Source organism: Xyrauchen texanus, chromosome 23 (genome assembly GCF_025860055.1).
Source record: "Xyrauchen texanus isolate HMW12.3.18 chromosome 23, RBS_HiC_50CHRs, whole genome shotgun sequence".
Classification (NCBI taxonomy): Eukaryota; Metazoa; Chordata; class Actinopteri; order Cypriniformes; family Catostomidae; genus Xyrauchen; species Xyrauchen texanus.
Window position 1 is genome coordinate 40,943,632 of NC_068298.1, and position 11,408 is coordinate 40,955,039.

Consider the following 11,408-nt stretch of genomic DNA (forward strand, 5'->3'; position numbering starts at 1 on the left):
TAAGGTTGTTTTCAAAAGCCACTTTTCCGGGGGTCTGGGTAGCTCAGCGAGTATTGATGCTGACTATCACAAGTTCGTTGAATCACAAGTTTGAATCCAGGGTGTGCTGAGTGACTCCAGCCAGGTCTCCTAAGCAACCAAATTTACCCGGTTGCTAGGGAGGTTAGAGTCACATGGGGTAACCTCGTTCTCAGTGGGGCATGTGGTGAGTTGTGTGTGGATCACAGAGAGGAGCATGAGCCTCCCGTGCTGTGAATTCTCCGCAGTGTCATGTGATAAGTTGCGCAGATTGACGGATCGCAGAAGCAGAGGCGACTGATACTTGTCCTCCCCCACCCGGATTGAGGTGAGTAACCGCGCCACCTCGAGGACTTACTAAGTAGTGGGAATTGAACATTCCAAATTGGGATAAAAGGTGATACACAATATATAACAAAATAGCCACTTTTCCACTAACGGGCCAGTGCGAACCAGGGCCAAAAACTGGTCAGCCGGGGCCGATAGTCTTGGACCTCAAGCCGCGAGACCGAAATCGCTCTGCTTTCCCACCATCGGGCCAAAAGCCCTGCAGAGTTGCCCTAAAACCCACCCTTTGCAAACACCACACATCCCACTCATTTCACAAGGCAAACCAAATATCAGTTGGCTTGCTAGGAGACGTCTCTTTTGACAGTCAAACCACTGTTAAGCTAACGGGAGTGTTACAGTTTTGTTTTTTGTCATTCCCTGAACATATGGCAATGAAATTCCTTTATGATCACGATTATGCCCCTAAGTGACTGTGGGAATGCAACTGGCCCTGGCACGCATGCCCTCATTTGTCACAGCGGTGGAAGCGTGGCTAATGAAAAGAGTAAAATCGGTGACTCAGGCAGCTGTTATGGCTCAATTAGACAGTTATAAGAGGCCCCCTTGTGGCCCAAGAGGGAAGGGAGAATGTAACTGCAAGGAGAGAGTTGTAGCTAAATGTGACCCGAACGTTCAAAGAGTTTATCATCATCAAGAAGCTCACCAACAAATCGGAGAGGAAAAGATAAGGGAAGAGGAAAAACACAGCCAGACCACTGTTAAGAAATGAATGTTGGCCTTCTATCTGGCTAAATTGTGTTTGTTCGTTGTCATGCATTCATTTGCAAAAATAAGTTAGTTAATGTTGTGCAGCTGTTTCCCATTGTATGTAGTTATTAATTGTTATTTATAGTCATTTTTTGTTCATTTGTAAAGTTATTTATTGTTAATAAAATGGCCGGTTCCAAGTAGGATTTGATTTAGGGCCCCATATGCTCAGAAACTGCCCTGCTCTGTTTGTTTGAGCATCCTGTCCAAACCAAATAGGCTCAAACGATGGAATTTACTGACCAATGGAGAAACTGGGCATTTTTCCAATTCTGTTTGGTAAAGCTTAAAGCGATGAAATTACAAGCTCAGCTTTAACAACAATTACATGAGTTGAAATACTTGCTTATTGACTACACCTTCCTTATTGGGCACTCAAAATTAAATCTACTCTCCTATCACTTCTATTCTCTTTTAGCATCCTTACCTGAAGGAACATTTACAAAGAAGAGACACTAACTAGACATTACAGCATTTTTTGCTTTTTTATTTTTCTATTTTCTGTTAAGCTTCTTTGGACCCATATGTATTGTAAAAAGCACTATACAAATAAATTGAATTGAATTGAGCTTACACCTTAATTCTTTAATTGCTTGACATCCGTCATGTGCACAGCTAATCATTCAAATGTACTTGTGAACAAAATGAATAATGAACGGTGAGCAAAGTATAAAAAAAGAGAGAGGGAAAAGAAAATGTCAAATTGAAACCTGTCATATCGCCATATTCTTCTGCAGAATGTTAAAAGCATAAAATGCATTTGAGTTCTTTGGAAAAACCTAAAAAAAAACTTTCACAACAATCAATTGTTCACAATGTAAGGCAATAGTTTTCCATGTCAGAGTATTCAACATTCCAAACAGGAATTGTGAGAAATATATTCTTTAGTAAATAAGCCTGTGGATCATGAAACAATCCTGCATCATCAAAGCAAATGTGTGTTTAAAACAATAAACAGGTGAAATATTACATGAAAATGACAGATAATTAATGTTGGTTTACATGACTATATCTTGGCAAGTACCAACACGTATATTTATCTGGTTAATTAGTTTCAACATAAAATTCTTTATAACTGCCATGAAGAATAAAAATACCAAAAAAAATGTTTTTTGATTTGCATGCACATGTGCATCATACCCATGAATCTCTTTAATCATAGACAGCTAGATTTGATGGTCCTTCCTAAACGTATGGTCACAACACCCATTGTGGACAGTTTACAAGATACTTGAGGTGGCTCAAATGATCCCTCTGGATCTGGAGTTGTTCTGTGTCAAGCATTAGGTTGGTCACGTCAGGTCAAAACCAAAATGTCAAAAATAAGCATCAAATTATGATTGACAAATTTTGGGGATTAAACAATTATTTAAACGATAGACCTATAATATCAACATAAACACAATTTGCTATTTCCTTGCATAAATATAAATTCACTTATAATGTGATTTGTCCAAATGATCATACTTTCACTTAATTAAAGTTCACAAAATTAAGATTGATTTATTTCACCTTCACACTTGCTAGAATACTTAGTTTGCTTGTACTTTGTGCTTGCAAATAGGCTGGTCTATGGATTTTGATATTGATCAAAAAAACAACTTCAAATGAAGTGCCATCTTCAAACAATTAATGTATTATCTCTGACTTCACTAACTTCTTTGCTGAAAGACATAATTCCTACTTGCCTCATTTTTATTATGATGACACTGTATGAATCTGCATATTTGATTACTGACCTAGAAAAAGTGCACTTAGATACTTTATATCCTAAGATTAAAAATCCTAAAATTAGGATGTGTATTTCCAGATTTAAATTTGGATATATGTAAATTCCCCTCAATTTCAAACTCAGTCTGTTTAACTGAGTGAAAACCCTCTCCAAACGATTTGCACACAAGTGAACTGTCCGAATCATTCAGAGTGAACTGCAAACCAATTCAGATCGCTTTTTACCATTTCATTAAACAGAACCGACTCAAAAGAATGATCCTTTCCCGAATAGGCATAACGAGACTGAAAATAGGGACTCACAAAATTATTGCTAAATATTGCATAAGTACTATAAAAGTTTCTCAGGCCAATATATGGTAATCTCCCTTTTCAGACAAGGATTTATTATTATTCTTTTTAATGAGGCATTGGCTGTAGTGAATGGCTGTAGTGCAGTCGCACGAAATCCTACAAATTAGCCAAATTTAGAAAAGTCCTACGAATCCTGACGATTTCGCCGTGAGAGTGTGTTGCTTTTTCTTGCAAAACTATAGGAATTGCTTTCTGGTGCTTTGATTCTTTGAGTTCAGCCCTTATGCGGAAGCCCCGCCCACCGAGGAAAATGGACCAATGGGCGCTTTGGGCATCACATGAGAACTTACCAAAAAGGCTCTGCAAGCAACATTGGACCACAGAGTTCGAGTCTGCTATAAACACATCAGTTCTATGTGATAGTTCTAGAATGTGATGACATGATGGTCATGTTGTTAGAGAGGACATATAAACACATGGCATTTCTTTGCTCAATTTGTAGGGTGTTTTGCAGGAGTTTAGTTTGATCATGGGCCAGCAAAGTTCTCGACAAGTAAAAGCTGAACTTGATAGCAATGAAGTGTACACCACCACATTCCACACTGGTGGAAAACCGTTCATATAATCCAGATGAGACACCAGCTGGCGTTGATAAGGGAGATGTGGATGTGTTTTCCTCATTTGTCTCCAACAGGGAGAAAAGAGGAGAAATTCAAAAAGATGGAAAAAAAGCTCAGGGTGAGAAAGGGGACCAAGTTCCTCAGGCACTTGGTCCCCTATAATTTAAAAAAAGGTTTAAAATATAAATGTTTACAGTTAATTAAAATAGTTTGCAGACTTTCACAGTATATTTTACAGTGGTGTTTCTACAATTTATTACAGTTAAAGATAACATTCTGTGACTTCACATCGAACAGGTCCAGGAAATGACGGTAATGTAGCAGTGCTGTATTGTAGAATCACATTAAATGTATAAATGTTAACCTGCAATGTTTGTTAACTGTCACCATTGTTGAGTTTTGTATGTGGAGTGTTGATATCTGTGCGTACCTGTTTGCCAACTAAACTCCACTAAAAGTTAATGTGCAGTAACAGATGAATCATATTACAGCATGGCATCTATGCCTCATTGTGTAATACTTACAAATGCACCATATCAGTCTCTAAATGGAACTAATTTTCTCCCTGCTGCACAGTATAAAGAATAATGTACTTAAAACACAATTGCATCTGCTAGAAGAAAATGTATTAACTTTAAATAAGTCAAAGTTCCTATTGAAAGGGAACCCTAAACACCATAATGGTGACTTCAAATGAAACACAATTATCCTGCAGTGCATATGATGCAATGATATTGTTATTTCTTTTTTGCAATAATTTGTTGTGTTATAACAGAAAATGGCATAGCCTGCATTTATTTTACAGTAAAATTCTGAAAGCAGTATTAAATGTATATTTTTTAGTGTATAATATGAATTGTATATAACTTTTCACATGATCAAAACAAAACTAAGTGTTAACTGGTAAGAGGAAGAATGTTCTGCAGGGACACACACATTCCCTCCCCTGAACATAGTAACTTGTGACTGTAATTAAGTGTAATTAAATTATATAATATTTAAAGAATATTATTTGATTAAAACAAGCTTTTGGTTGAAATCATTCCTCTCTTTAGATCAGAGTTCTCAACTGCACATCAGATGTACTGTGAAGAACAATGGTCACCAGGACCCCCCTATCAGTGACCCTGAGGTCTGCCCCACAACAGAAACACAACAACAACAACAGGTCCAGGAAGCTCATGGCCTAAAGGTTACATTTTTCACTTACACTGTCTGTCTTATCCTTATCCTTTTGATGTCATTTTGTCCTTTGCCAACAAACAATCATGCCACGGTCCATGGTCCAAATCTCTGAGATCACATATTTCCCAATTCTGATGGTTGATGTGAACATTAACTGAAGCTACTGACCAGTATCTGCATGATTTTATGTACTGCACTGCTGCCACATGATTGGCTGATTAGATAATCACATGGATGATAATTGGTCTCAGAAGGGCTGGTTTGAGTATTTCTGGGATTTTCACTCACAACAGTCTCTAGAATTTACTCCGAATGGTGCCAAAAACAAAAAACATCCAGTGAGTGGAATTTCTGTGGATGGAAAAATCTTTTCACCATTGGTGACAGTCAGGATAAGTGCTATCATATGCGGTTTCATCAGATATCATCTTTTGAGTTATTGAATACATCTTTAGCGTGCCAGTGCTTCTCACACAGTTTTTCACCCTCTCTGTTGATGATATGAGCTCACTGCCTGCACGCAACAGCAAACACAGCACGAGCCATGATGTCCGATTCATGAACAAATTACTCTTTTGAACTCTGTCTTTATAATGAATCACCCGACAAGAGCTCATTTGAACTCGGGAGCTCAGGTTAGCAGTTTGAATTCAAGTCACTTTCTCAAATCAGCTGTCAGTGAGTTCACAACTGGGAGAGCAGATTTTTCAAAATAATAGTCCCATGTTTATTACGGGCTTGTTTATAATTAAAAGTCCCGTGTTAAAAGTCCTGTGTTATGTACCAAATCTTCCTTTATTATTGATTGGGATTGGAGTAGCACAATAAACTACATCTGGAATTTCATTTGCATTTAATATATATTTATTCAGTTGAAGTCCACCTTAGCCAAATATATTTAAACTCAGTTTTTCATAATTCCTGACATTCAATCATAAAAAACATTCCCTGTCTTAGGTCAGTTAGGATCATTACTTTATTTTAAGAATGATAAATGTCAGAATAATAGTAGAGAGTATGATTTACTTCAGCTTTCATTTCTTTCATCACATTCCCAGTGGGTCAGAAGTTTACATACAATTTGTTAGTATTTGGTATCATTGCTCTTTAAATTGTTTAACTTGGGTCAAATGTTTTGTGTAGCCTTCCACAAGCTTCTCATAATATTTTGCTGGAATTTTGTCCCATTCCTCCAGACAGAACTGGTTAGATTGAGTCAGATTTGTAGACCTCCTTACTCACACACTTTTTCAGTTCTGTCCACACATTTTCTATTAGGATTGAGGTCAGGACTTTGTGAAGGTCACTCCAATACCTTGACTTTGTTGTCCTTAAGCCATTTTGCCACAACTTTGGAGGTATGCTTGGGGTCATTGTCCATTTGGAAGACCCATTTGCGACCGAGCTTTAACTTCTTGGCTGATGTCTTGAGATGTTGCTTCAATATATCCACATAATTTTCCTTCTTCATGATGCCATCTATTTTGTGAAGTGCACCAGTCCCTCCTGCAGCAAAGCAATCCCATGATTCAAGGTTGGGATAGTGTTCGCTTGCAAGCCTCACCCTTTTTCCTCCAAACATAACAATGGTCATTGTGGCCAAACAGTTCAATTTTTGTTTTATTAGACCAGAGGACATTTCTCTAAAAAGTAAGATCTTTGTCCCCATGTGCACTTGCAAACTGTAGTCTGGCTTTTTATGGTGGTTTTGGAGAAGTGGCTTCTTCCTTGTTGAGCAACCTTTCAGGTTGTCGATATAGGTCTCGTTTTACTGTGGATATAGATACTTGTCTACCTGTTTCCTCCAGCATCTTCACAAGGTCCTTTTCTGTTGTTCTGGGATTGATTTGCACTTTTCACACCAAACTACATTCATCTCCAGGAGACAGAATGCAGTATTGCTGCTTGGTCCCATGGTGATTATACTTGCATACTATTGTTTGTACAGATGAATGTGGTTCCTTTAGGTGTTTGGAAATTGCTCCCAAGGATGAACCAGAGTTTGAAGGTAGGCCTTAAAATACATCCACAAGTACAACTCCATTTGACTCAAATTAGCCTATCAAAAGCTAAATAGCTAATTGCCTGAAGGCTTAACATAATTTTTTGGAACTTTCTAAGCTGCTTAAAGGCACAGTTAACTTAGTCTATGTAAACTTCTGACCCACTAGAATTGTGATATAGTCAATTAAAAGTGAAACAAGCTGTCTGTAAGCAATTGTTGGAAATATTACTTGTGTCATGTACAAAGAAGATGTCCTAAACAACTTGCCATTATAAACTATAGTTTGCTAATATGAAATTAGTGGAGTGGTAAAAATGTTTTGAATGCCTTTAACCTAGGTGTATGTAAACTTCTGACTTCAACTGTATATTTATATTATTTATAATACACATATGTATAATATATCAAAAACATTTAATGTATGCAAACCCCCCCACACACACACACCCACATACAAATATTTGTGATGTGAGATCCAGCTTTTGACACTTAGGACCATTGAGGAACTCATTCATAACTATTAAACAAGGTGCAAACATTCACTGCTCAAGAAGGCAACACACTACTATATGCATATTCTATGTAAATACCTTCTATGTAGATTCTGAAGGGCAGTACTAAATAAAAAAATACCTTTTACCCTTATTTTTATATAAATTATGAAACGGGTGCAAAAACTTATGAGACAAAAAGCGAATGCAAATGTGTGCACTCAACTATTCAGTATATTAAACACCCGATGAATGGGGTCAAGTGATGCCATGCGAGGAGCAGACATGTGAGTGATGAGCTCTGCACACTTTGCTATATTTTAAATAATTTTCATGTTATAATCCGGAGAGATTCGATACACCTATTTACATATTTGTTCTTTGAGGTAGCTTGGCAAAGAAGTCAAAATCCTTGGGCTCTGGAGACATTAAAGACACTTATGTGCTCAAAAGGAAACCTCATCTGCAGACCGGGGACTTGATTTGGATGGCGTGGCAGGAGAAGAAATCCAGCGTCAACTGTCCAACATGTCTGTGATGCTGACAAAGTTTGTTGCTGACTTGGAGGATCTCACTGTAATACGTCGATTGATTAAGGCGATGGATACAAAATTCTCAGAATTGTTTACAAGAGTTGCAGATGTTGAGAAATGCATCGATTATCTGGAGTTATTGGAAAGGGAATTATCCGCTAATCTGCTCGTGACCAAAATTGGAAGATCTTGAAAATAGGAGCCGAAGAAATAACATAGGGATTGTTGGAATTCCTGAGCATGAAGAAGGCAGAGATATGATTCCTAGACAAGCTCTTTCCAGGTCTGCTCGACATAACAGGACATAAACTGGAAATCAAGCAAGCTCACAGAGTATCGACTCGCAGATCGGCTGAGGGAAACAGGCCACGGTCAATTCTGTCAAATTTTTTTATATCATCCAATAGAGATCTCATGTTGCGCGATGCGAAATATTTCCCGGATTTTGCGAATTCGACAAGAGATAAACACGATCGATTCAAGCAGTGTAAGAAACTTACACTTTATTTATAAGGATATAAATATTTCCCGGATTTTGCGAATTCGACAAGAGATAAACACGATCGATTCAAGCAGTGTAAGAAACTCTTGCATCAATGGAAGCACTGTCCTTCATAAATACATTGTGAGTAAGCCATTTGATTGACTCGCTGAACACACACTCTACTGTCTGAGGAAGCTGAGCGCCATTTTTATTTCAGTTTGTGTTGGTTCTGCCAAGCAGCTGAAGTTTGTTTTGTGGAATAACTCTTCACCTTCAAGAAACTTTTGCATTGATGGAGGATTGCTTTTGCACTGGGGTTCTCATCCAGATGGAGAGTGGATGCTGGGGATGGCCACAAAATATCTACATGCCCACACAAAGGATGTCTTTTATAAAGTTGATGGACTGAGTAAGTCATGTTGTATTCTTTCATGCGGCCTCCGAGTGAATTTGACTCTTGACCATCCGAAGATTCGGGACGCCTGTTTTGTTTCATTTTGTGCTGGTTCCGCCTAGTGGCTGGAGTTTGTTTTGTGGAATAACACTGTTTCGGGACAGTTGGATGATTCTGTTCGTTCTTTGTGCTTATGCCTCCTGTTGACTGGAGTTTGTTTTGTTGAGTATTTTTGTGGGACATTGGAATGATTACATCATCTGCTGCACTCATAAACAGCTGGCTCACTGAACACTTGTTTGTCTGTCCGAGGAAACTGAATGGCTTTATATCAGTTGGAATTTGTTTTGTGGCTTCATTACATTTATCAATGATAGGGAAGGTTAATGTTATTAAAATGAATTGTATTGCAAAATGTAACTAACTGCTACAGTCACTCCAATAGATTTCCCCCTCTCTTATTTCAAGCAAATTGATAGCATAGGGAAGTTCTTCATTTGGAATGGTAAATGTCCCAGACTACATTTCAACAAACTACACAGGCCGATTGACATAGGTGGGCTAGGTCTACCTGAGATTATGTTTTATTATTAAGCGTTTGGCTCATTGATCACTTCCATCTGAAAGAGCTGCTCCCTGGTTTTCTATTGAACAGGAAGTCCTTGCCCCTATTTTGCCATTGCAAAGCCTGTCTATCAAACTAACCGGAGACGTTAAGTCATACCCTTTTACATTTGCATGTGATTTGGACAAGAGTGGCCAGAGTATTTAATTCAGACATTTATTTAAATGCTGCCTCAAGCATATGGCTGAACCCCAAATTATGTATCAACAAGTCCCCTTTCTGTCAGAACGGATTGTGAGGGGGGTTACTACACTCGGCAACCTGTATGACAGTGATGTGTTGAGATCTTTTGAGAATTTGGGTCATCATTTTGGGATTCCCAGATCTCAGTTTTATTGGTATTTATAGCTGCACCACATGCTCTATACTGTTTTTGGGAGTAGCACCCTATCATCAATGTATAACTCCCTGCTAACTCAGAGTCTGGGGAATGGAGCTTTGACTTCAATCAAGGGTTTGGGAGAAAGATTTGAATTTGGTATTGAAGGAGTTTGGACTAGGATTCTAAAAAATGCAAAGTCTGTATCTATAGTAGATATGCAAGGGTTTGCCTTATGCACTTTAAGATTTTACATAGATTTTATTGGACCCCCTCTAGAGTATATTGGCTTGGTCTTAAAGAAAAACCCACCTGCTGGCGATGCCAATCAGAAGTTGGAGACGCAACCCATGTCTTTTGGGAGTGTGTTAAGATCCAAGATTTATTATTAATTAATTATAATTGTTTGAGCATTAAAATATTACTTTTTCCCAGACTCATTTATTTTGGGTGATGGGGCGGTCTTAAATTTGGGGGATAATCTGGTCTTTAACTGGGGCCCCCCAGGGCTGTGTGCTCAGTCCACTGCTGTTCACTCTGCTGACTCACGACTGTGCAGCAGTGCAAAGCTTGAACCACATCATCAAGTTCGCCGATGACACGACCGTGGTGGGTCTCATCAGCAAGAACAACGAGTCAGCATACAGAGAGGAGGTGCAGCGGCTAACGGACTGGTGTAGAGCCAGCAACCTATCTCAAAAGATATGGTTGTTGACTTTAGGAGAGCACAGAGTGACCACTCTCTGCTGAACATCAACGGGTCCTCTGTGGAGATTGTCAAGAGCACCAAATTCCTTGGTGTTCACCTGGCGGAGAACCTCACCTGGTCCCTCAACACCAGCTCTATTACCAAGAAAGCCCAGCAGCATCTCTACTTTCTTCGAAGGCTGAGAAAAGCACATCTCCCAACCCCCATCCTCACTACATTCTATAGAGGGACTATTGAGAGCATCCTGAGCAGCTGCATCACTGCCTGGTTTGGGACTTGCACCATTTCGGACCGCAAAGCCCTGCAGAGGATTATGAGGACAGCTGAGAAGATCATCGGGGTCTCTCTTCCCTCCATCAAAGACATTTACAAAAAAAACTGCATCCACAAAGCAACCAGCATTGGTTGGACCCCACACACAAACTCTTCAACCTCCTGCCATCTGGCAAGAGGTACCGAAGCATTCGGGCCCTCACGGCCAGACTGTGTAACAGCTTCTTCACCCAAGCCATCAGACTCCTCAATACTCAGAGACAGGACTGACACATACGTGTCCTGAGTTGCACTTTAATTATTGTCACTTTATACCTGGCTGCTACCTCAATAACAGCTATGTGCATAGAACACTATCTCATAGTATGTTATGTTTACATTTGGCATTTTTAGAAACTGTCATCTTACTGGTCGGTGCTGTCTCTCACTGTGCCTATGGTCCTGTTCATTTTTAGTAATTTATTGTACTGTCTAGTACTTTTTGCACACATTTGCAAGTGCACTTTATATAGGTGTTATTTAGTCTGTATAGTCTCATGTGTTTCTGTGTTTGTCCTATGTTCTTTTATGTAGCACCATGGTCCTGGGGGAACGTTGTCTTGTTTCACTGTGTACTGTTCTTACTGTAT